This window comes from Silene latifolia, chromosome X, assembly GCF_048544455.1.
Source record: "Silene latifolia isolate original U9 population chromosome X, ASM4854445v1, whole genome shotgun sequence".
Classification (NCBI taxonomy): Eukaryota; Viridiplantae; Streptophyta; class Magnoliopsida; order Caryophyllales; family Caryophyllaceae; genus Silene; species Silene latifolia.
The window spans coordinates 332,936,997-332,964,922 of NC_133537.1; the positions used below are offsets into that span (position 1 = coordinate 332,936,997).

Here is a 27,926-nt window from a genome sequence, read left to right on the forward strand (position 1 = left end):
TAATTTAGCAAACCGAAACCGACCCGATTGCGAATTGTAACCCGACATGGCTCGATGATCAGTGACTTGAACCCTACCTGACCCGATATTGATTCGATCTAAGCTTGACCCGATTAAAGTGATGACCTGAGAATTATTAAGCTTAATATTGATCAAATTAAAGTAATTGAGTGTTTAGATTGATACGTTTGACCTAATAATGAGATAATTAACCAAATAATAGTTAAAAATTGAATTAATGCGATAAAGTAATTCGAACCCAATAATGACCAACGCAAACCTAACCTGACCCGATACATCATTTGACCTGAAAAATGACCCTACTCGATAACGACTCAACCCGAACCAAGATCGGCCTGAAGTGTAGGTTGACCGGAACCCAATATGACCCGCCCCAACTACACCCGACCCAAACTCAACCCGACTAACCCGAATAATAACATTGTCCCCTAAAAGAGGCCCAAATGAGAAAGGCGGGAGAGGGAGGTTAAAGGCGTTGCGAATTGGCGCCAACTTGTTTCCCTCCATTAATCCCACCACTACTCTCACACTTCTCCATCTCCACCTACAATGGCGCTCCCCTTCCGTCCTCCTCAATTCTCCGACGTACTATTCTTAATTTCACTTTAATTACTACGCAATCCAATTTCCCCCAATTTTTGATGCTTAATTTCATGATTTTTAAATGCAATTTTGATTATGATTAATGTACAATTGACCTAATTTAAGTGCATGATTATTGATAGGATGTAGCATGGCTTCCTCCTTGGCTTCAACCTAATCATTCTCGATCCTCAACCAAACCGTTTCTATGCAAGGATGAGATAATTTTCCCCTTGCTACCAGGTGTTTCCGCCCCTGATTTTAGTAGAGTTGAGTCATTTTGTAATTTTTATGTCATTTTTCATATGAACTTGATACGTCGCTTTCTACAATTCCTCCGTCCCAATCATTTGTTTATCTTTGATTAAAATACTCTTCACAAAAAATAAAAAAAAGGCAAATAAATGATTGGGACGAACGGAGTATACGTACAACATTTCTTCCCCTAATATCAAATCTTAGGTCTGTGAACGGTCTTTGCAAGTAAAGAGACTTGTAGAGTCATACAACTATATAAGTCAGCAGTCAACACACACTGAAATTTCAACAAAATGACTCAAGTCTACTACCGTAACTACTAGTAAGAATGTTCATTATCTAAGGTTATATCATCATATAGTTTCATAATAAGCATCTTCATTAAATCAAAACATCCCCATTTTACTATTTGATCATCCTTGTCCAGAATGAATTTGCATCATCAAATCATCAAAACAACCCCTGCCCATCTCTTTCTACTTTCTTTGCTTGTCCTATCATTCTGTGCCACTTTTAATGTCGGCACAACCGTTGTTGCTCGTCGTAAAAACATTACTTGTATCGACCAAGAACGAGATGCTTTGCTCAAATTCAAACATGACATTCAATCTGATGTATGTGGGTTGCTGGATTCATGGGGAAATCCAAATACACCAGACTGCTGCAAATGGAAGGGTGTCTCGTGCAGCAGTCAGTCGGGTCATGTAATCGGGCTTAATCTTAGTGGGGCTTCATATGATTATGAAGGGGGTTGCTTGTATAGTCAAATTTTCAGTCCTTCCCTTAGTCAACTCAAGCATCTTAAATACTTAGATCTTAGCTCAAATTATTTCTATTACGTGGATATACCGAGTTGTATTGGCTCCCTCGTCAACCTAATCCACCTTAACCTCTCCTATTCCGGCTTCAGTGGTGATATACCCCGTCTACTGGGAAATCTTACCAGTCTAACGTCTCTTGATCTCAGTCGTGACGAGCTTTATGCCCCGGGGCTTTCTGCCCAGAGCTTGAACTGGCTTTCGCGGTTAACTCTGTTAAGAGACATTAACTTAAGTGGTACCAATCTTAGCGAAGCTACAGACTGGACTCAGAGCATTGGCAGTCTCCCCATGTTAGAGGTCCTTCAAATGGACGACTGCCAACTTTCTACGCCACTTACATCCTCATCATCTCTTTCATCTGCTAATCTTCGCATTCTTAGCCTTTCCGGAAATTATTATATTAGTTCCTCCATTTTTCAGTGGTTGTTCAACACTACTAGTAATTACTCATCAGGAGTACCGTCGCTGGAATATCTCGATCTGTCGTATAATATTATCCAAGGGCCTATTCATGATGCAATCGGAAATTTTCGGAGTCTTATGCACATGGATCTCTCTCACAATTTACTCTCAGGTATGTGTATCATTCATTACTAAAACTTAGATTAGTTTCTTATTGTGTATGTTATGTTATTAGAAACTCGTAACTTTGATATTGCTATGTTCCTTCGTTGTACTGACAAACAAAGTATAAACTTTTATAATGTTTATACATTAATTAACAATTCCATACAAAGATGCATCGCTATGTTTCATGTTTATAATGTCTCTCAGGTTCAATTCCATCCACACTTGGGGTTTCCGGTTCCTTAGGGGGACCATCTCCACTTTCATATCTCGATCTCTCAAATAATCAACTTGAGGGTACCATTCCCGCTTCAATAGCCAACCTCGAGTACCTTGGATACCTTGATTTGTCAAACAACAACTTGAGTGGAGATATCCCCTGTAAACTTGAAATGACGGAGCTTCCATACTATGCTAGTTTCGCTTACAATAATTTATCCGGGTCAATACCAAAACATTTATCATATCTTGGGCCTGGCCCTTTTCAAGGGAATCCTAATTTTCGCACAGATAAGATTCAAGGCTCTTGTGACAAATACGACAAATTCAAACTTGGATTGTATGTAAGCATTGGGCTTGGATTTTACACCGGATTTTGGGCATTTTGCGGCACATTGACTCTGAAAAACTCTTGGAGACATGCCTATTTCCAGTTCATTGATCACATTATAGACAATATTTATGTAATTGTTGTTGTAAACTTGGCCAGATTCCAGAGGAATTCTGAAGTGTAATACGTACTTTAATGGTATCTAGCTAGTGGTGTTGAAGTAATAATATAACTCCAGAGTAATAATCTCAGAATGTACCCGTAAACATATGAAATCTTATATGAAATGGTTGTATGTATATATAAAAGTCGATGAGAAAACTTTAAATCAAGAGACTAGCGGACAATATTATCGAGCTGAGATCAAGAAAAGTGCAGATTGTTTACTATCATGATCGTTTGGTGCGTGTACGTGTGCTGCATGATGTTCGTAAGGCCCTTAAAGCTGAGGTTGAGGTTAGGATGCCGAGTGGTGGGGTGGATAAATTTGCGGTGAAATATGAGAGACTGCCGTTATTCTGTTATGGGTGTGGGGTGTTGGGGCATGGGGTTAAGGATTGTGAGAATGGGCCGTATGAGGAGGATGAGTTGCAGTATGGGGATGGGATGAGAGCACCACCGAGAAAAGGTGGCTCGGTGGGTGTCGTAGAAAGGAGGAAAACGGCGCGAGATTTACATCCTGAGTTTGAGGAGTATAGGCGGGATGAGCAGGCGATGATTGAAAAACTACAAAAGTTTACGCTGTCGGGGGGTGGCAAGAAGAAGGATGGGTCAGGAGTAGCGGTGGTTCGTAGTGTCTTGGAAATTGTGGAGGATGACGGGTTTGGGGCGGGGCGTGCTGGGCAGGTAGATGGTGGGATTTCTGGTGGTGAACAAGAGGAGGGGGAGAGGAGTATGGCGGGTTTGCTGAAGGGGGATGGTAGGGTTGAAGTAGTTGGTGTTATCAGGGAGGAGGGGGTGAAGACTTTAGGGAAAGGCGATGGTGGGTGTGTGCCTAGGGAGAAGGAAGCTGGGGTTCAGTGTAATGTGGAGAGGCTGAAGAGTGGGGGTCGGGGTTGGACAAGAATTGAACGGGAGGTGAATGCAGGAAATAGTGCTCTTTTCTTATCGTGTGAGCAAAGTCTGGTCAATGAATTTAATAAGCGAGGGCGGGAGGAGGATAGTCAGGATGGCGGCATAAAGAGGGTAGCTTTACACAGGGATGTGTTGATATCTGAGGCGGAGGTTGATGGCAATCAACCCCGCCGGGCCCAATGAATTGGTTGAGCCTTAACTGCAGGGGGCTAGGCAACCCCGATGCAGTAGGCGGGCTTCGGAACCTTATCCGACGGGAGGCCCCGGCTATGATGTTTCTGTGTGAGACGAAATTGAGTAGTCGTGAAATGTGTAGGATTATTAGAAGAATTGAGGGGTATGATGGGGTGGCAGTAGATAGTGTGGGTCGTTCTGGCGGGCTTGCTTTTTTATGGAAAGGTGGGGTTTCGTGTGTAATGCGGGCGGCTTCGGTCCATTTCATGGACTTTGACGTCGAGTCTAATGGGGTGTCCTGCCGCGTGACTGGCTTTTATGGGTGGCCGGCTGTGCAAGACAGGCATCTTTCGTGGCAGCTGCTGAGAGTTTTGGCGGGGGAGGGGGATGGCCCTTGGTTGTGTATGGGGGATTTCAATGAAGTTCTGTATTCTACTGAGATGAAAGGGGGGTCGAGGGCGCAGTGGCAGATGAATAATTTTCGTGATGCTGTGGATGAGGCTGGTATTCGTGATATTCCTTTGGAAGGTTATGAGTTTACTTTTGACAATGGACAGGTCGGTGAGGATAATAAACAGTCTCGTATTGATAGAGCTATGGCCAATGAGGCATGGTTTGATCTGTTCCCATATGCTAGACTGTATCATCTTAGTAGAGAATGGTCGGATCATTCACCGATTAAAGTTGTGGGGGATGGCCGTATGGGGCAGGATGGAAGGAGGGAGAAGATTTTTCTTTTTGAGCACATATGGGTAGGAGAAGAGGGGTGTGAGGATGCAATTCGGCGTGGGTGGGGGAATGGGAATGGTGACCTGTTGGAGAATATTGCGAGGTGTACAAGGGAGTTAGTTGCTTGGAAGGGGGTTAGTATTGGCAAAATCCTTAAAACTCTAGTAAAAAAGAGGGAGAGGCTGAAGGTGCTTAATGAAGGTGATAGAAGTGTGGGAAGGGTTCGTGAGAGGAAGCAGGTGGTTGCGGAAATTGCAAATTTGTTGCGGCAAGAGGAGTTGTTTTGGAGGCAGAGGTCTCGAGCGATTTGGTTGCGAGATGGGGATAGGAATTCTAGTTTCTTTCATAAAATAGCTAATGGGCGGAAGCAGAAGAATTTTATTTCTAAGGTGTGTGATGAGCAGGGGAGGGTTTTTGAGGGGACGGAAGCTGTCTCGCGCTGTGTTGTCGCCTATTTTCGAGGTCTTTTTGAGTCGGAGTCTCCAGGGGGATATGATGATATACTAGGTGTAGTTGGAGGGCGGGTTACGGAGGAGATGAATGCGGGTTTGGCCGCGGCTTATACAGGGGAGGAGGTGCTCTTTGCGCTGAATCAGATGCATCCGTTGAAGGCGCCAGGTCCAGATGGAATGAACGGCCTTTTTTATCAGACATACTGGCACATTGTGGGTCATGCGGTGATCAGGTTAGTGTTAAATATTCTTAATGGTGCCTCTTTCCCGCCTGGCTTGAATGATACCACTATTGTCCTTATTCCGAAAAAGAAGGCTCCTGATAAAATGTCGGATTTTAGGCCAATTAGTCTATGTAATGTGCTTTATAAGTTGGTGTCGAAAGTACTAGCCAATAGGGTGAAGCAGTTTCTCGGTGATATTGTGTCGGAAAATCAAAGTGCTTTTACTCCTGGGAGGCTTATTAGTGATAATATCCTGGTCGCTTTTGAACTTTTTCATCATATGAAGAATACGAGGAGTAGTGGGGGACATTTGGCTTTGAAGCTTGATATGGCGAAGGCGTATGATCGGGTGGAGTGGGATTTTTTGGAGGCCGTGTTGCTTCGAATGGGTTTTCATGAAGGTTGGGTGGGCACGGTAATGTGGTGTGTTAGGTCGGTTAGGTACTCGGTGTTGGTTAATGGGCGGAGGACCGATCCTTTTTCGCCATCTAGGGGTCTCCGGCAAGGAGATCCGCTGTCACCATATTTGTTTATATTGTGTGCTGAGGTGTTGTCTGGTATGCTGAGAAGGGCGGCTGAGGTGGGTTTAATTCATGGAATTATGATCGCTTCACAGGCTCCGAGTGTGTCGCATTTATTCTTCGCAGATGATAGTATTATATTTGTCAAAGCTAAGGAGTCTGAAGCAAGAGAGGTTATGAGAATACTTGATAGGTATCAACAGGCTTCGGGGCAATTGGTGAGTCTGCCTAAGACTACCGTCTCTTTCAGTCGTGGGACTAGTGCTGCGAGGAGACAATTGATCAGTGGAGTGTTAGGGGTGCGGCAGGTGGTGTGTCAGGAGCGGTATCTGGGGTTGCCTACGGTTCTAGGGAGGTCCAAGAAAGGTCTTACGGACCTAATTCGCGATAAGCTAAGTAAGAAGTTGCAGGGTTGGAAGGGTTCGTTGCTCAGTAAAGCGGGTAAGGAGGTGCTTATAAAGGCTGTAGCCCAAGCTATACCTACTTATGCGATGAGTGTTTTTCGAATTCCGTCTAATTTCTGTGGTGAGATGAGGTCGCTTGTTTCGCGGTTCTGGTGGGGGACTGAGAACGGTAGGAGGAAGATTCCTTGGGTGGCTTGGAAGAAGCTTTGTTTGCCGAAGTGTAGAGGGGGATTGGGCTTTCGTGATTATGTGAAGTTTAATAGTGCAATGTTAGGGAAGCAGGCTTGGCGGTTACTCACGGATGAGAGTAGCTTGATGGCGCGGTTGCTTAAAGGCAAGTACTTTCCTTCTACTTCATTTTTAGAAGCAACGTTGGGCAATAACCCGAGTTATTCCTGGAGAAGTATTTATGAAGCTCGGTTGGTGTTAGGATTGGGGCTGCGGCGTAGGGTGGGGGATGGGGTGTCTACTATGGTATGGAGGGATCCGTGGGTGGCTGGCACACATTCGGGGAAGGTCATATCGCAGCGGGGAGGGGCTGATCCGGGGCTGCGAGTGGCGGATCTTCTGGTGGAGGGGAGTAGGGGATGGAACGCGGAGTTGATAGGGGAGTTGTTTCTCCCGTTTGAGGCTGAGCGTATTCTGAAAATGAGGGTGTGTGAGCAGTTGACTCCAGATGTGTGGTATTGGGGTGGAGAGCGCGATGGGAGTTACTCAGTCCGTTCGGCGTATAGGCTTATGGTCAAGCAAGAGGGGGAGTTGGAAAGAGCGTCGAGTCACTCTTCTGATGGGTGGCTTTGGAATAAAGTTTGGAAGGTTCCAGTCTTACCTAGGATCAAAGTGTTTTTTTGGCAGCTATGTAATGAGGCGATTGCTACTAGAGGCAATATTTCGTTGAGGATGGGGTCGGTTGCGGGGGAGTGTGTACGGTGTGGGGATTGTGTGGAGTCTTGCTTACATGTTGTTCGAGATTGTGGGTGGGTTGGGGGTGTATGGGATGCCCTGGATCTCGAACTGCCATCAAGTTCGGGTTTTGCAAGGGTTAGGGATTGGGTGGAGGTTGCTATGAGGGAGTTGGAGGTGGAAGAGCAGGTTGAGTTTATGACTGGTTGCTGGGCTATTTGGGAGAGGAGGAATAAGGCGATTTTCGAAGATGGAGAGCTGACTTGGTTGTAAGAAGGGTGAGGGACTTAATTTGTGAGATGGCGGATGGTGGAGAATTGGGGGAGGGGAGGGCTCGTGGTGCGGTGGAGGTCGGGGGAGGGTGGAAGAGGCCGATGGGTTAGGTGATGAAGGTGAATATTGACGCCGCTGTGATAGCTGGTGTGGGTGTCTGATTGGGTGTTGTGTGTCGGGATGGGAGGGGGGAGGTTGTTTGGTGTGCGGTTGAGCAGGGAATGGTTGAGATGGATCCGGCGGAAGCTGAAGCAGCTGTTATTCTGTATGGTCTGAAGGAGACAAGACGAAGTAATAATTCAAGAGTTATCTTGGAGGGCGATTGTTCGACAGTTATCCACGATCTTCAAAAGCAACGGAAGGGGCGTAGTAGTATTTATTTAATTTACACTGACATTTATGCTTTGTGTAATTTTTTCGATAGTATTTCGTTTAATTGGGTGCGTAGGGATTTTAATAAGGTCGCTCATGAGCTGGCTCATTTGAGGCCATGGACATTAGGTTCTCGTAGTTGGTTGGATTCCTTTCCGTTGGAGATTGCTGATGTAGTTGGCATTGATTCTATTAATAGTACTACTTAAATCTTCGGGTTTAATTCAAAAAAAAAAAAAGGTAACCCCCGCGAGTTCCCTCACATTTACGCTCATTTCATGACTTAGAATTTAGAACGGTTCATAGGATAAATTAGATCCAGTAACTATATAATTTGGGTGACAAATCTTCTGTAAAACCGCTTTGTGATAAGAAAAGACTAATAAAATACAATATAAGATACTGACTGTTTTATCTTTTGTAACAGACTTATTTAAATACTCTGTAAGTCAAAGTATCATAATAAAAAATACTCTGGTTTAACAAAATAAAATTAAAAGTCGTTCAATAATTTGAAGGTTTTATGTTTTTTTTTTTTATTAGGAAAGGGGAAAACTAGGTTGATCCTCTAGGGTAGGACCAACATATCTCATCCTTTCGAATGAGGGAGGTAAGTTGAAGTCACCGGCTATCAAACCACCTCGAAAGAGTTGGACATGAATGTCCAATAGAAGCCATGAAGTCAGCAACCTCGTTGGTTTCACGAAAGCAATGTTTAATTATCACTTCATCGAAAAAATGAAGGTATAATTTCACATCCTTGATAATATTAGAAATTTCCCAAGGAATTTGCCAAGTAACTCGAACTGAGTTAATAACACATAAATTATCACCTTCCACAATTAACTTTGGGATTCCTAAGTATTTAGCTGCTAAAATACCTTCTTTTAGAGCGAGAGCTTCTGCAACAAGGATACTATTGGATTCGCACTTTTTTGCTCCTAACATAATGAAGAGTTAAGAACGATAAACACCTAAGAGGGGGAGGGGGTGAATTAGGTGTACCTTTTAAAAATTTTATCCTTAACTTGGTTAATTAATTAACTTAAGTAAAGAATATTGAAGTACAAGACTTGAGAAACTTAATTGAATGTAAATTCACAAGAAGGTACAACAGTTCTATGTCACAGTATAGGTGACTGTGACACAGAACTTGATTAGGTACATGCGAGAAATAGCAAAGTGGAAGAACGTAAAAGTAAATGAACAAACAAACGACATTTTAAAAATTGGTTCAGCCTCTACTCCGATGCCTACGTCCAACCGTTATTTTATTGCTTGTTTAGAAATTTACTCAAACTTACTAAACCCCTTACAATGAAAACTAGTTTGATTGCCCGTGCGTTGCAACGGGGTAATTTTCTTATTTATAATGCAAAAAAAAAATGTTATAAGCGTTTAATGTTTACATTCTATGTCTAATGATTTGTTTACATATTATTAAAATATCTCTTTCAAAAAAAATAAAAGATTAATATATACGTGGATTAACTCTTATTTATAATCATATAATCACACCACCTTATACTAATCTTTCGATGTGGGACAATTCTACTATTTATAAGTAATATATTCACAAAAATTGGATTTTTTTCCTGATGTGGGACAATTCTAATATTTATACGTAATATATATTTATCAAACCTGCATTGTTTTTCAATGTGGGACAAATAACATACTCAGAATTACACCATCTTTTTTGCACTTAGTTCGACATCCAACCAGATCTCGAATACCGAATACGAACAATTGCTACTCATTATATCTAATAGTTATATTTAAATTTAATAATATGATAAAGTACTCTCCATTAATATTTGTACGTTGTTTTTCTTCAAAAAAAATTTAACATAATTGAGATACGGAAATTTCCCGTGGTACCCCTTAATTTTGTTAGATTTTCCATGTTACCCCTCCTTTTAAGAACCTGCCTATGGAACCCTTAAGGTTCCATTTTTTTGCCCATGGTACCCCCTAATGTAAAGGCTGTTAAATGGACGTTAAGTTTGATGGCGTGACAATAAAATAACAATTAAAAAATAATGCCTCCTTTATTGTTTTATTGGTACGGATATCTCTCTTTTAAATGCAAATTTAATTAACTATATTATTATAATATTGGAAATTTCTCATGGTAACCTTGAACTTTGATAGATTACACATGCTACCATGGACGTTTGTTTTCTATTTTTTTTATCATAATTAAAATATGTGCAAATGATAAGAACCTATACTCTAATGATAGAATATTTTTTAACACAATTCTAATTATATTATTTAAACATAGTATATTTACCACACCTACATTATTTTTCAATATGGGACATATAAAATCTATAGGTAGAAAATATAATGATATAAACTTTTAAGAGCTCTCCAAGACAATACTTAAGCGACTTAAAAGATTTTGGGTTGATGCCTAATTAAGTTCCAATGATGCTCATAGAATCACCCACCTTATGCTATATTTCGATGTGGGAAAATTTTATTTTTTATATGTAGTATATTTATCACACCTATATTATTTTTCAATGTGGGACATATAACATACTATGAAATACACCATCTTTAATATATGCAAATTATATGAAATCTATATATACTCTAATGATAGCATTTCTTACCATGAATTTAATAATATTATTTTCATAATTTTTTTTACCGACATTATTTTGTCAAATGAAATTTAAAAGTTTTTATATAAAAATTAGAAACAACACTTGAATATAAAATAAGAAATACATAGTATATATTATAATAACTAAAAGATTTTCCAAACATTAACTTAGGTTAGAAATCATTATTGTAGAGATAGTAATACAAACTCTTTTAAGAGTTATCTCTGACAATACTTAAGGGAATCAAAAGATTTTGGGTTATGACTTCTATTTATAATCATAAGATCACCATGCCTTATGGTAATCTTCCGATGTGGGACAATTCTAATATTTATATATAGTATATTCACCGCACTTACATTACTTTTCAATGTAGGACAAATAACATACTAAGTACACCATTTTTTTTTTGCACCTACTTTGCCATCAACCCGATTTAATAATGAGAAAATACAATACAATACAATCTACACTCTAATGATAGCATTTTTTTGTCACAATCTAATTATATAATTTTCATACGATACTTTTTTTCAAATAAAATATAAAGTTTTTATATCAAAATTATAAATATCACTTTAGTATAATATAGAAAATGTATATATATGGGACATTTCTATTATTTATACATAATATATTCACAACACCTACATTATTTTTCAATGTGGGACATATAACATACTAAAAGTCTATATCTTTTATATCAAAAAATTTTGGGTTAATACCTAAGTTTCAAGGATGCCTCCTATTTATATTTATAGAATCACCCTACCGTATACTATTATTTCAATGTGAGATACATAATTTAATTATTTAGACGTAGTATGTTCATAATGCCTACATTAGTTTTCAATGTGAAAGATATAACATACCAAGAAATACATGTCTCTTCTTAAAAAACCACTATTGTATACATATTATTTTTCTTTGAAGGTAAAACCACTTAGTCTCGATCATTAGATATGGATCTCTACATCGTACATATAACGACTCATTAACGCTCTATTACTGCATTCAGAAGACAACCATTAGTAAAATCTTTAGTTTTGTACTATGTCAGGAGACTACCATTAGTAAAACCTTTAGTTACTACCATTAGTAAAACCACCTTTAGTTACTACCATTAGTAAAACCTTTAGTTATTTTTTGATTTTCGGGTAGTTCCCAACGATTTCCACTTTATTTTTTATATCATATCGTAGATAATGATAGAAAATCTTAAGAGCTCTTTAAAACAATATTTATGAGACTCAGAAAATTTTGGGTGGATACATAAGTTCCAAATATGCATCCTATTTATAATCATAGGATCACATCACCTTATACTAATCTTTCGATGTGGGACAATTCTACTATTTATATGTAGTATATTCACCACACCTACTTATTTTCCAATGTGGGACAAAACTTACTAAAGTACACAATTTTACGTATTAAGAAGTACACCATCTTTAATATGTACAAATAATATGAAATTTATACTCTAATGATAGCATTTTTTAACACAAAGCTAATTATATTATTTTCATAATTTTTTTAACGATATTTTTTTGCGAAATGAAATGTAAAAGTTTGATATAAAAATTGGAAATATCACTTGAATATAATTTAGGAAATATACATATTATAATAATTAAAAGATTTTCCACTTTATTTTTTACATCAAAAATTATACTTTCCTAAATTGTTTTTTGATGATGTGGACGCTCTCAGATCGCTCGAAAAAACTCTCTTTTATATAGATATATAGATAACTCGCCAACCTACTCCGATTGCACTCAAACTTAAAGCTACTCCGCTCCAAGAGTTTATGGGTTCTATCTCAAGGTGTTACAGAATCTTGAATCTCAAGAGTTCACTAAATGAACATGGAGATCACAATTAAGATCTAACACGAGAATCATGGAACAAACTCATTATGTCACAGTACAGCGAACTGATACTTGAAGGTTTTACAGTTTTTTTTTTTCGAAAAAAATTTGAAGACTTTGAAAATCTGAAAGACGTTTTGCAAACACTTGAAAAACAAAGCTTTAATTGCACAAATGATTTGCAAAGTTTTACAATAAATGCTTTGGAAGTCTTAAGAAATAAATGTGACTAAGACATTTTATTTATAGTGGATTTAGTCTTAGGTAAGTACAACTTGAGAAAATTAAATCCAATATAAAAATAGTAGCCTTGAGTGATGGTAAGTGTTAGACTATAGGCTTGGGGCTTAAGAAATCAAAAAACTTAAGCTACTACACTCAACATGTGACCTTTTACCAAAATGGCAAAAAACTTGTCTTACTTTAGAAGTTTGACAAGTCTTCTTTACCATTTTAGTAAAAGGTGTTTGCACAAATCTAGAGACTTAGTCAAATGAATTTGTGACTCCAAAATTTCAGATTGTTTTCAAGCTTTTGAAAATTCAAATGGTTAAGGTTTGAAATCTGCAAAGTTTTAACACTTAAAACATTTTGTCGAAAGACACCCTCCATACGGTACCAGAAACCACAGTACAACGTATTGTTGCATGGTTTTGCCATAACTTGACTTAAATGAGAATGTTACACTTACTCTTACATTTTTCGACTAAGGCTTAGAAAATATCATTGTCTTGACTTTCTTGATTATCTTGATCATCTTGAATCATTGTTGAAAGTCCATTTGATTGCTTCAATCACTAATCATTCAACTAAAAGCAAACAATCAAATAACAAAGGGGACTTGGCATCATCAACTCAATGTGTTCTAACACATAACGACTTTACCATTGTGATCTCTTATAGAATATCTTAAAGCAGCTTTATTACCTTCTATTTTCGATCCGTCAAAGTTATTAAGCTTTAGAAAACCGATTCCAGGTTTTTCCCACCAAACTTCCTCCTTAGTAGAATTGTTTCTAGCTGACTCTTCTATCTCGGAATTGTTGATGTTTTAGCAGGATTTTCCCTGAAAGGATCCGGCTTGATTATAGAGTAATCAGGGTATCTAGTTCAATAGGTTTGGAATAATAATATGAATAAATAACAAGGAAGAACTATCGCTTGTATTATTTAGATAAGCTGAGTACAAACTCGTTTATATAATTGAATATTCAGGAAATAGTGAGAGATAAATTGTAAATAACTAATGAATGATGAATCCCTTTACCAATGCTAGATTATGCTATTTATAGTTCTACAAATATTAACGTTGTATTCAATCTCAACGTCCCTCTCAATTGTCGGAGCTGTTACCTGATTAATAGGGCACACTCTCTATTAATCCGGTTGACTCGTTCTTCTCTAAACAAACTTTAGCTTTTCTCCTTTTACACGTCTTGATTCATGGGAATGATGTAGTCTTGTAGTTAGACTTGGTCTTCCTTGAGAATAGGATGTGAGCATTTATCTTTATATAACCGTCTTGTTGCTCTTCAACTTGATCCAGCCTGCTTAAGTATCCTGCCAGGCTATTCTGCACTTACCATCAGGCTTTTCTTCTAGAATTTAGTAGCTTGCTTATCTTGTGGTACTCTTCATCTGCCAAATAGTAGTTAGATTTGTCCGGTTCCTGGTTGCCTCAATCAGCCTAGTAAGGTCAGGCCAAGTTAGATTCAGACCAGGCTAAATTGGGCCTAACAATTACCCCTTGACATTTTACCCGTGCTGGATCAGGCCAGGGGTGAGATGTCAATTTTACCGGGTTAAACAATAAAAAGAATTATGTTTGCTCAATGACTCTTAGACTCCTAGTTACCGTTAAACACTGCAACGGCTAACTGTATGATGTCATGCTGACAGTTTTGCGTTTTCTACGGTTTTTACACCGTTACTCCTCTTCTATAAATACGGTATTTGTGATGAGTTTATTTTTCACCAAATTTCTTCCACTTTCCTTGCTAAATCTTCTCTAAAATTCTTCCCTATTTCCCAGGAACTCCAGTTTGCTAACTTATAATTTCTCATTAAGTAAAATTTATCACGATAAACAAAACAATAAAGGATATGGGAGCCAAAAAGTGTCCTGCTTCCCAGAAAGCTGCTGCTGAGCCTGAACCCACAAACGTCCATGAGGAGGATGATAGCGGGGTTTGTCGCACTCCCCCGATCAAACAAATAACTCAACTAATGTAGTAGGGTAGTCGAGGTCGAACCACAAGGAGCATGGGTGATTATTAATTGTCTAAATTCTTATGCTTAGCTAAGTCGGCAATAATGAAGTAATGGTAATAATCTAACAACTAAACTAACAAATTAAAACGCAATTAAATAAGAGAAGTAACAACGAGCAAGGAAGGATTAAAGTTGTAAATCAAATGAATAAAAGGCCTAGAACTCGGTTCTCCCACAACAATTCGTAATTCCACATACTAATTCCCTAGGCTAATCGTTTAGGTGAACGGGCAAGGAGGAGATGGCTCTAATTTGCCTAGAACCTCCCTTCCGGGTTCGCAAAAGGACACTAGCTACTCCAACTAACCCCCCTCCCGGGTTCGAAAGTTGGTATTCCTAACTCAAAACCCAACAACCACGAAAACATGCATTTTTCCAAGGAGGTCAAGAATTTGGTCAAGATCATTAAGTACTCATCGTATTCCGGGTCATCCCACTCCTCCTTCCGGAGGTCGATTTCAAACGCTAGTCTAGAGGCACCCTCCCTCGGTTCTCCCTTCCGGTCTCAACCTTAGTTGGTGACAAGGTCAAATTTCGGGTATCCAATTTACAACCTAACCAACTCTCGTTGGTGGACAAGGGTCACAAGTCGACACTACCCAAAAGCCAAACCTTAAACATGCAAATTCCTCTAAACTACCCTCACCAATTTCCCTAAACAATTAGCCCATATGAAAATCAATTAGTGAAACTACTCATGTCGGGTCAAACCGAGTCCTAGTAGAAGACTACTCACTAACCATGTTCCTAATTGCAAGAGAAACAACAAAGATGGAAACTTTATGCATAATCATGATGGAAGTACAAATTCTATTACTAATCATGCAACAATCCAACTTAAATTATAAGGAAAGACAATTTAATTCAAGAGACAATGAAGATTAAACTAAAGGCACAAACTTTAACTCAATAAACTCAAAGACTCAATCTTTAACATGAGAAATTCAAAGATTCAATCTTGTAAACAACAATGGTGAATAGAGAAAACATGAACAAGAGAGAGAATAACAACAATCTAACATAAACAATTAAGATTAAACTTGAAAGAAAAACAAATGTAAACAAATGAAATTAAGAAGAGAAATTATACCAACTCAATAGCAAAGAAAGGAACTTGGATTGAAATATGGAAGGATTCTTCAATTCCCCAAATACAACCCAAAATTACTAATTGTAAACTAATGAAAAGAGAAGAACTTGAATGAACAAAAGAAGAATTAAACTAATAATTAAAGAAAGATAACAACTTTTTTATTGAATGAAAATAGAGAGGAAATATGAGGGTTTTACAATATTGAGAGAGAATAAGATGAACTAGTCTAATTTCTAAGGTAAAGTAATGTGTAAGGTGTTGTTGTCTAATGTAATGTCCCTTTTATAGTACTCTAATAATACCACTAATACAAATAATAATAATAATAATAATAATAATAATAATAATAATAATAATAATAATAATAATAATAATAATAATAATAATAATAATAATAATAATAATAATAATAATAATAATAATAATAATAATAATAATAATAATAATAATAATAATAATAATAATCCACCCAAAATTGTGTCACACGACCCACTTCTAATACCCAAAAACACAATCCCCTCCTACAAAAGCCAAGACACCCTTTGTCTTCTTCTACCCAAGACCACGTGACACAGGAAACAACTCCCTCAAAACTTGTACCCGACCGGGCAACATTGCACCCCCCTTAGGGTATAACTTCACCCGTAGGGCATAATTAACTCCTTCGGCTGCACGATTCACCCGGTAGAGTCAATTAAATTCTATACTTGATTTCTTCTTTCTTCTTCAATTCAACTCGGGTTTCGATTCCGAATCAAGGTGAGCAATTAAATTGAACTGGGTATGTTGCGATGGTGTTCGATTGTTTCTTTGAAGCTGGTGTTGCTCGGCGGAGTTGTTGGAGCCATGTTGGTCAAAAGGAAATTCACTGTAGTCGACAAACTGGGCTGCTACAAATTGAATGGCGGACTGGAGTCGGGTTGTCGTGGCCGATTGTCGGGTCAGGCCGTGGTTGGTCAATTTGATGATCGAAATGGGGACACGGTTTGTTGTGGGAGAATGAGCAGGAGCTTGATTATGATGCGGTCATGAGATGTCGATTCATAGCTAGCCGCAAATCAACCTGGGTTTCAAAAAAATGGTGATTGATTGGGGTTGCTCGTGGTGATGTCGGGTTTGATGGGTCGGGGTGGCACGATTTCTGGGCTCGCGATTGATCTGACGGAGACGGAGGACGAAATTGATGGTGATTCGTTGATGATGATATATGAGGTGGTGAATTTGGTGTGAAATGGTAGGGATGATGATGAAATGGTCATGGTGATGACTGATGAAAGAATGGAGAATGATGGTGATAGTGAGGTTTTGAATTAAATGGAGTTTTTGGTCAATCGTAAGGTAACAGGGGATTTGTGAATTGTGATTATGGTGGTCAAGTTGTTGGTCAACTTTTTGCTTTCTTTGATATGCTCGTCTTCAATTTGAGTCCGTCTTATTTACCCGCTCTCCTTTCCCGTTTCGCCTACACATTAAAATAATATAATAATAAATTAATATAATACTAAAATAATACTAATATTGTGTAAATCCGACTAATTATTAAATATAACTAATACGATTAATAATTATTATAAATTAGTAATTAAATGAGCTAATTAGACCATTAAGCACGCAAAATCGAGTCGTAATAAGATATAAATGCGGGGTAAAAAGTGACTAAAATACTATTTATCAAACCTCCCCACACTTAAATCTTACTCGTCCTCGAGTAAGCTCATTAAATAAACTACGACCCTTAATATAAAATGAGCAAATAGCAAATGCTTTATTATAAAATCCGAATCGGGTTTAGCTACACCCGTAGCCCTTTCAACTCACAATTTGACACTTATGAGGTGAAGTGCCCTATTGCAAGGCAAGTAAGGTCTTGCTACAAAAATTTGGTTCAAATAGGCACTCAACTACCAAATTATGCATAAAAATGAACCGATCAAAATGCACACACTTGCCTCAATCAAGCGGGGTTTTCAAAGCCGGACCAAGAGAATCTATAGTGGAGGATGTCATCTCCGGGTCTTACCAAGGTGTCAAATCCCTAATTCTAGCTCAAGTAACCAAAATAGACAACACGGAGTGCCTAAGAAACAAATTCTAGGCGGGAAAGAGGAAGTACTGCGCTATACTCCCAAGATTGACACGATACACGCAAGATTCGACCTAATATTAAACCCTTGACCAAAAGGAGACCAAAGACCGACTCTCACGGGTTTCACTAGTCACACAAATGAAAGAACGGGGTGATTTTTGTGACAAAAGTAGCCAAAATCACTCTCCTAACTCGACTTGCGAAGCATGCCTGCAATCTAATATGGTACTACATCCAATATCCGCAAGAGAAATGTCAAATGATGCACATACAAGAGAGACAACCGGGTTGTAATGGGGCTTGGGTTCGGTGAAAAGGGGTTGGTGCAAGCACCGTTTTAAGACATGTGAGGCTATCGGTTAAGTAGTCGTCACATCCAACCAATCCACTAAACTCTACCCATACAAATGAATTCTTCAACAAAATATGGCAAGATTGCCACTTCCAAAAATCATTCAATTCTCTTCAAAACAAACTCAATTTGCAAATTATCAACCCTTTATTTGAGACAAAAATATACATTCTTTTCTTTTTGTTTTTTCATTTCATTTTTCTCTTTTTCTATTTCTTTTCTTCTCAATTTTTTTTTCTTTTCTATTTGATTTTCTTTCTTGCATTTTTCACGACTTGTTCACCTCTTATTAGACAAAAGTAGCCAAAGTTGCATTTCACTCATGTGGCATTAAGATCATACACCTCAAGGTGAGTCAAAATTTCAACCCAAATATACTCTACAAAAGAACCACAATGACGAACTACTCAACCAAGGTGAGTTGTTTATGGGATGTAGTTATTTTGTTGGCAATAGAAATGATAAGGCTTAGGCTCAAAATGGGTTAACAAAAGGAAACAATTGACTCAAGGGTAGAACAAAAGCTTATATGGCTATTGTGAGGTTACTTTATTTGAACTAAATTGTCTCAATATGCACACCGACACTTCTACGGTAAGGAATGAGCACCATACTTATGCGTTTTGACATGACATACCACGTAAGGAGAACTACTCTCATAACCTAAACGGGACCGGTTTGAAGGACCGGCCATAAGGAGGCTCTATCCTCACATTTTAGTAGCTATATCGGACCAAGGTCAAGTCTCGGGCCTAATACGGTCTCACAAGGTGGTCGTTACTTGGTTGTTAAGCTAGACTTCCGGGTTTTTGCAAGCAAAAACCCTAACATGTGTCATCAAAAGGCACGAGCTATCAAGAGGGAAATGACACGGGCAAAACAATTATCATCATTGACGACATATACCCTCCACATTTAGACCATCTATGCAACTATTTACATACGAGATGCAACGTGTATGAAATGCAACTAAACATATGGACAAACTACGTGAATGCAAGAGTGAACACATATATTCATGTCTAATCTAAATGCATACAAGTTCTAGTCCTAACAACACATCAACAACACACGCATATCCAAAACGGTTCCCAAAAGGAACACCCACATGACATATCCCGTCCTCATCCATGCTTATATATACAAAAAGAAAAAGAAGGATAAAGGAGAAAGAATTGGAAGAATTTTACCAAGCGTCTTCTCCGATGATTCATGTGTTGCCTATCAAAATGGTTAGGACAAATGCAATATATATAATATAAACAATGCAATATTTTTGAAATTTTTGAATTTTTTCAATTTTTAGGCGTTTTTGTATTTTTCTCAAATTAACAAGCAAATATATATACAAATATATAAACAATATGCACAAAGTGGATATTTCCCTCCCCACACTTGAAACTTACATTGTCCTCAATGGAACAAAGCATAGGGAGATAATGGAAAATTAAATAACATATTTTTGTTGGTTTTTTTTTTCCCAAAATTAAAGAACATGTTTTTGATTTTTTTTTTTTTTTTTTTTTTGAATATTTGAAAATAAATAACATGTTTTTGGTATTTTTAAATTTTTCAAGTTTTTAAGATTTTTATGTAATGAATCCCCTCCCCACACTTAAAACATGAAATTGTCCTCAATGGAACAAATGTAGGGGGGAACAAAAATGCAAGGAAAGTATAAGTAAGGGAAGAGAATACATACAATTTAGTGGTTCTTGAGGGACTCCACCAAACCTCTCATGCAAAATTTTGTTGTTTGAACCTCCAAGTAGTATGGTCCATGTCACTCAAGGCACGTAGTAATCGATCAAAAGCCTTAGCAAAAGCCTCAAACAAGCACAAATAGTACCAAGCTAGAGCATACCACAACCAACATCTTTTCCAACACTTCTTATCATAGTTTCTCTTACCCTCCTTGGCTTCCTTTCTTGGGTCCTTTTGATAGTTAGAACCCTTAAACTTGGAATGGTAGTTAGGTGGTAGGAGGAACGGAATCTCATAAGTTTCACTTGTTGGGCAACTCTCTTCTTGGTCACCAAAGTAAGGAAATTGGTAGGGAATATTAGGTGGAGGAGTCAACTTCTCAACATTGAGGTTCATGATATTGTCATTTTTATCCCCATTTTCTTGACTCTCCTTTTGAACCGAACTATTTCCATTGAGAGCCGCCTCCAAGGCATCAATTTGAGCTTCCCAATCACTTGAAGAGTTCTCCAACCAAGGTGTACCTTCAAGAGAGCCTAGACCAAAAGAATCCGGAGAGCTCAAATATAATTCAATCTCATCATCAATTTGGTCTTCAAATTCATCTTTCCTTGAATCATATTCACCCAAAACTTCTTTCACATCAACTCTCAACATAAGATCACCTTCATTTCCCTTTTCATTTGTTGAGCAAGCTTCCAATGGGTCCAAAAATGAAGACTCTAAATTAGGTTCATCCAAGTTATCTTGCACCATATCCACCCTACAACAAGAGTTGCCCATAGGAGGAGACTTCATGGAATTGTTGAGTTCAAACTCAATCTTCTCATTACCTACTTGGAGTGAGAGTTTTCCACTCTTAACATCTATCATAGCACCTCCCGTGGCCAAGCAAGGCCTACCCAAAATGATTGGCACATGGCTATCTTCGGGCATGTCCATGACAAAGAAGTCGCATGGGATCACAAGTTTTCCAACCTTCAAAGGAACATCTTCAATTACACCCAAGGGATACTTAACCGAACGATCGGCTAGTTGTAGGAAGATCTTTGAAGGCTTCAAATCTTCTAAGTGTAGCTTCTTAAACAAGGAAAGAGGCATTAAGCTAACACTAGCTCCCAAGTCACACAAAGCTCTCTTTATCTTCACCCCTTGGATAGAACAAGGAATAGAAAAGCTTCCCGGGTCTTCAAGTTTGCTAGGAAGTTTGTGAGTGAGGATTGCACTACACTCCCTAGAGAGGTTAACGGATTGTACCCCTTCACTCTTTCTCTTCATAGTCACAAGTTCCTTTAAAAACTTTCCATAGTTAGGGATTTCGGTGATCATGTCAAGAAATGGTATGGTGACATTCATACTCTTCAAAATATCAATGAACTTCTCATATTTCTTCTCAAGCCTTGGCCTTGCAAGCCTTTGTGGAAAGGGAATTGGTTCAACATACTCCCTTAGAGGTGGAGTAGGTTCTTTGACTTTTGATGGAACCGGTTCATCTTCTTTTGGTGGGTCAACCATTTCAACTTCCTTTGATTTTTCCACTTCAACTTCAACTTCAACCGGTGTCTCTTTCATTAATCCACTAGAAACCCTCTTCCTTTTCCACCTTGGAGTCTTCACAACTTCCTCCAATTGCCTTCCACTTCTCAAGAATACCGCATTCATTTGCTTTGGCTTCACCGTGTTACCCGAAAACTTGCCCGAATTTTGAGCCATTTGACTCAATTGTTGTGAAATTTGAGCAACATGAGTTTCCGTGGCCCTTTGAGAAGCTCTAATCGCATCATTAACACGACTTTGAAAAGCAATGTGGTTGTCAAGTTTGGAACCGGATTTTTGGTTGGCAATCACCAATTGCTCAAAGGCTTGCTCCCAAGATGGTTGTTGATTTTGTTGGACTTGAAAATTTTGGATCAAAGGACAATTAATTGGGGTATGTCCTTCTTCACCACAAAGTTCACAAGATAAGACTTGCCTCATGTTGGGGTTGGAGGGCTTGTTAGTGTTCAATAATGCTACTTGTTGAGTGAGGTCCTCAAGCATACTCTTCACTTCCACATTAAACACCGTATTGGAGTCTTTACCCTTTCTTGTTTGTCTTTCATTGTTCCAATCCATTGTCCTTGAGGCCATCTCTTCAATCAACTCTTTTGCCTCTTTGTGACCCAATATATCTAAGGCTCCCTTACCCGAACCCGAATCAAGGAATAGCCTTAGGTCTTGTGTCAAACCTTTGTAGAAATTATTGATCAACTCGGGCTCGGATATGCCATGGTGAGGGCATAACCGTTGGAGTTTCTTGTACCTCTCCCAAGCCTCGTACAAAGTCTCATCTTCCTCTTGAGTGAACCCTTGCAACTCACTCTTTACCTTAGCCGTTCTTGAAGGAGGAAAGTATTTTTTCAAGAAGGCCGAGGAGAGCTCATCCCAAGTCTTGAAAGAGTCGGGATCACAATTCTTTAGCCAATCCTTAGCCGCTCCCCTTAGTGATCTAGGGAACAACCTTAGACGGACCGCATCATCGGATACCCCATTCATCTTATACATGTCACAATTGTCAAGAAAATCATTGAGATGGTCATTAGGGTTCTCCAAGGGACCTCCCCAAAATTGGTTATCTTGCACTAGGTTAAGCAAAGCATTCTTAATTTCAAAATTATTGGCTTGAATCCTAGGCCTTTGAACACTAGAATTCACAATATGCTTTGGGGCCATGTAGTCCCTAATCGGAACCGGTTCACCCATTGTTGTACTTTCCGGATTTTCAAATGAATTCTTAAAAACCTCTACACACTCAAGTGAAAAGGTTAGCAAGACAAACGGCACACCAAGGTGTGCAAAAGTGACAATAACTTAGTCTAAACTAGAACGAAACAATTAATATCAAGCCAATGCTCCCCGGCAACGGCGCCATTTTGATAGCGGGGTTTGTCGCACTCCCCCGATCAAACAAATAACTCAACTAATGTAGTAGGGTAGTCGAGGTCGAACCACAAGGAGCATGGGTGATTATTAATTGTCTAAATTCTTATGCTTAGCTAAGTCGGCAATAATGAAGTAATGGTAATAATCTAACAACTAAACTAACAAATTAAAACGCAATTAAATAAGAGAAGTAACAACGAGCAAGGAAGGATTAAAGTTGTAAATCAAATGAATAAAAGGCCTAGAACTCGGTTCTCCCACAACAATTCGTAAATCCACATACTAATTCCCTAGGCTAATCATTTAGGTGAACGGGCAAGGAGGAGATGGCTCTAATTTGCCTAGAACCTCCCTTCCGGGTTCGCAAAAGGACACTAGCTACTCCAACTAACCCCCCTCCCGGGTTCGAAAGTTGGTATTCCTAACTCAAAACCCAACAACCACGAAAACATGCATTTTTCCAAGGAGGTCAAGAATTTGGTCAAGATCATTAAGTACTCATCGTATTCCGGGTCATCCCACTCCTCCTTCCGGAGGTCGATTTCAAACGCTAGTCTAGAGGCACCCTCCCTCGGTTCTCCCTTCCGGTCTCAACCTTAGTTGGTGACAAGGTCAAATTTCGGGTATCCAATTTACAACCTAACCAACTCCCGTTGGTGGACAAGGGTCACAAGTCGACACTACCCAAAAGCCAAACCTCAAACATGCAAATTCCTCTAAACTACCCTCACCAATTTCCCTAAACAATTAGCCCATATGAAAATCAATTAGTGAAACTACTCATGTCGGGTCAAACCGAGTCCTAGTAGAAGACTACTCACTAACCATGTTCCTAATTGCAAGAGAAACAACAAAGATGGAAACTTTATGCATAATCATGATGGAAGTACAAATTCTATTACTAATCATGCAACAATCCAACTTAAATTATAAGGAAAGACAATTTAATTCAAGAGACAATGAAGATTAAACTAAAGGCACAAACTTTAACTCAATAAACTCAAAGACTCAATCTTTAACATGAGAAATTCAAAGATTCAATCTTGTAAACAACAATGGTGAATAGAGAAAACATGAACAAGAGAGAGAATAACAACAATCTAACATAAACAATTAAGATTAAACTTGAAAGAAAAACAAATGTAAACAAATGAAATTAAGAAGAGAAATTATACCAACTCAATAGCAAAGAAAGGAACTTGGATTGAAATATGGAAGGATTCTTCAATTCCCCAAATACAACCCAAAATTACTAATTGTAAACTAATGAAAAGAGAAGAACTTGAATGAACAAAAGAAGAATTAAACTAATAATTAAAGAAAGATAACAACTTTTTTATTGAATGAAAATAGAGAGGAAATATGAGGGTTTTACAATATTGAGAGAGAATAAGATGAACTAGTCTAATTTCTAAGGTAAAGTAATGTGTAAGGTGTTGTTGTCTAATGTAATGTCCCTTTTATAGTACTCTAATAATACCACTAATACAAATAATAATAATAATAATAATAATAATAATAATAATAATAATAATAATAATAATAATAATAATAATAATAATAATAATAATAATAATAATAATAATAATAATAATAATAATAATAATAATAATAATCCACCCAAAATTGTGTCACACGACCCACTTCTAATACCCAAAAACACAATCCCCTCCTACAAAAGCCAAGACACCCTTTGTCTTCTTCTACCCAAGACCACGTGACACAGGAAACAACTCCCTCAAAACTTGTACCCGACCGGGCAACATTGCACCCGCCCGGGTATAACTTCACCCGGCCGGGCATAATTAACTCCTTCGGCTGCACGATTCACCCGGTAGAGTCAATTAAATTCTATACTTGATTTCTTCTTTCTTCTTCAATTCAACTCGGGTTTCGATTCCGAATCAAGGTGAGCAATTAAATTGAACTGGGTATGTTGCGATGGTGTTCGATTGTTTGCTGAACTGGTGTTGCTCGGCGGAGTTGTTGGAGCCATGTTGGTCAAAAGGAAATTCACCGTAGTCGACACAAACCGGGCTGCTACAAATTGAATGGCGGGACTGGAGTCGGGTTGTCGTGACCGCAAATGGTCGAGGCCGTGGTTGGTCAATTTGATGATCGAAATGGGGACACAGGTATTGTTGTGGGAGAATGAGCGGGGAGCTTGATTATGATGCAGGTCATGAGATGTCGATTCATAGCTAGCTGCAAATCAACCTGGGTTTCAAAAAAATGGTGATTGATTGGGGTTGCTCGTGGTGATGTCGGGTTTGATGGGTCGGGGTGGCTGATTTGGGCCGCTTTGATTGATCTGACGGAGACGGAGGACGAAATTGATGGTGATTCGTTGATGATGATATATGAGGTGGTGAATTTGGTGTGAAATGGTAGGGATGATGATGAAATGGTCATGGTGATGACTGATGAAAGAATGGAGAATGATGGTGATAGTGAGGTTTTGAATTAAATGGAGTTTTTGGTCAATCGTAAGGTAACAGGGGATTTGTGAATTGTGATTATGGTGGTCAAGTTGTTGGTCAACTTTTTGCTTTCTTTGATATGCTCGTCTTCAATTTGAGTCCGTCTTATTTACCCGCTCTCCTTTCCCGTTTCGCCTACACATTAAAATAATATAATAATAAATTAATATAATACTAAAATAATACTAATATTGTGTAAATCCGACTAATTATTAAATATAACTAATACGATTAATAATTATTATAAATTAGTAATTAAATGAGCTAATTAGACCATTAAGCACGCAAAATTGAGTCGTAATAAGATATAAATGCGGGGTAAAAAGTGACTAAAATACTATTTATCAGAGGAGGTGATTGAAATTGATCCTCCTGCTCGTGCTATAGCTTTTAAATATCAAGATTCTATTTTTTCTGCTCTTCAATCTCTGGATCCTTATTTCCCTGAAGAAAACTTATTGAAAACGAACTATGATAGGGTTTTAAGGGAGAAAAAATTAATTCCTGATTCGACTGAGGTTTGGATTCCTGAGTCTTGTCCAGTCAGGGCTAATTGGGTGTCGCCTGGTTGGTTCTGTATTTTTGAATGGGCGTTCAAAGCAAGTTGTAAGTTACCTTTTACTCCTTTAATGATTGATACTATTCGTGCTATGGAAGTATCACTTTTCCAAATCATGCCAATGGTTTGGAAACTTGTCCACTCTATTGAAAATTTATGTGCTAAGCATAAACTTGTAATTACTATTAATGATATCAAGGCAGCATATCATATGAAAAATCCTTCTACTAGTCGTTTCAATTTGAGAATTAAGTCGAAAATGTCTCCATTAATTACTAACCTGGACTCTGGAGATGATAAAAGCTGGGCAAAGACTTTCCTGTTTATCCGGACTGAAAGTCTGGGGTCAGGCTTTGATTATCTGAGATATCCTCCTTTGGAGAGTGGTAGGTTTCCTGTACTCTTAATTTGCAATTTATATTATACAAAATTAGGGTATTTAAGTTTTACCTGTGCATTTTTGGTAATATTTGTAGCTCCTGATTGGAACTTCGACCCTCTTGACGAGGAGGCTGTTTCAAGGATAGAGGCTTTTCTTTCTATTCCTGAGGAAGAGAGGGCTTGGCCTGCTCGTCTGGGCAGGGATTTATTGCCCCGGTATATGAAGACTAAGCTGAGTGTGGTTAAAGTACCCAAAGGCAAGCCTAGCTCCACTGCTCTTTCCTGTATGTCTTCTATATGTCTCTGTGTTGATTGTTGTCTTCTTATCGCTTCTCTTCTGATATTTATGTATATTCTTTATATATTCAGTATTCAGGTCTTCTGCTAGGTTGGCCAGTTTTACTGCAAAAGACTTAAAAGTTGGGGTTGCTAGGATTGCTGAACAGTCCAAGAGCCAGGAGGCTAGTGGGAGTGACAAGACGCTTGATATTTTGGTTTCTAATGTCCAGCCTCCCCAGGAACCGCCCAGGCTAGTATCACCAGAGGTCGTTCAGGCTTCCAAAAGGAGGAGGGAAACTGTTATTCCTGAAGAAGAAGGGAGAGAGAAAGAGCCTATTCAGGCTCAGCCAATCAGAAGTGTGCCTGCTCGGATTGACGATATGGATGCTGCCCGGGCGCAGATAAATGATTTCTCTGCTGGTATGAGTAGCCAGCTTTTATCTGATAATGAGTCTTCTACTACAGTGGTTTTTATCTTGTCTTCTCTTGTGACAAAGGCTGCTGCCCTTGTTTCCCAAGCTAAGGAGGTTAGTTGCAAAAGGACTTTTCAATTATTATGTGTTCTTTGTGTTGCTTTGTGTTTGGCTAATTGACTTTTTGTTTTTCTATAGGGATTGGACGCTGGGTTGGTTACTGCTTGTCAACTCAGGGATGTCCAGGCTAGGATTTCTGGCTTGGAAGAGAAATTAGATAAAGTTAACCGTGAGCTGCATACATCCAGAGGTAATGAGGTAGTACTTCAATCTCAGCTGGGGTCAGCTAGAGAGGCATCCAGGGCTGCTTTGGTTTGTGAAGTGGCTGCAAAAAGCGCTGAGAAAGCTGTCAGGCAAGAGTTGGAGGCTGTGAGGGAAGAGCTGAAGACTGTCAAGGAAGAGCTGGCTGCCGAGAAGCAGGCAATGCAGGATCGGTGAGGAAAAATGAAGAGCTTGGTGTCTTTGAAAAGGAGCTAGTGGAGGCGCGGCTTCCGACGCCGCTCGCACTTCTTTGGGAAAGGCCGGGTTGATGCTATGAGGGATCCGGAATCGACCGGGCTAATTGGGATCCGGATCGGGGACGAGAGACAGACTCTGGACACCCAGTATCCTGATTTGGCCAATATGGGTCAAGAAGAAGAAGTGGATTCTCCTCCTTCCAAAGAGAAATCGGTGATCGGAAATGGTGGATGGTTGTGAGTCGATTCTGTGTTGAAGCCTGTTTAGATTCATGTTTTTCCTTTTCGTTTTGGCCCATCCAGGGGGGGTGTTCCTGGAATGAATATTTATTAGGTATGTTTTGGCCCATCCAGGGGGGATGTCCCTGGAATGGATAATTGTTAGGTATGTGGTAAGGCCGCCTTTTTTGGATGAATAAATATTTGGTCTTTGTTGGTTTCTTTTTGTGTTTTG

At 38.7% G+C, this 27,926-nt stretch overlaps 1 protein-coding gene and 1 non-coding gene across 2 annotated transcripts in view; both read left to right on the forward strand.

Moving 5' to 3' along the window:
* Positions 1 to 525: 525 nt before the first annotated feature.
* The window catches only part of LOC141618758 (uncharacterized), a 67,563-nt gene continuing 40,162 nt past the window's right edge, over positions 526 to 27,926 (forward strand). Inside the window, exon 1 of the mRNA XM_074435839.1 lies at positions 526 to 568. The gene's annotated coding sequence lies outside the window, so the exon portion shown is untranslated. The remainder of the gene's footprint in view (positions 569 to 27,926) is intronic.
* On the forward strand, positions 22,184 to 22,290 carry LOC141625721 (small nucleolar RNA R71). Its single transcript, XR_012535486.1, has one exon. It is a non-coding gene; the product is annotated as a small nucleolar RNA R71 (small nucleolar RNA).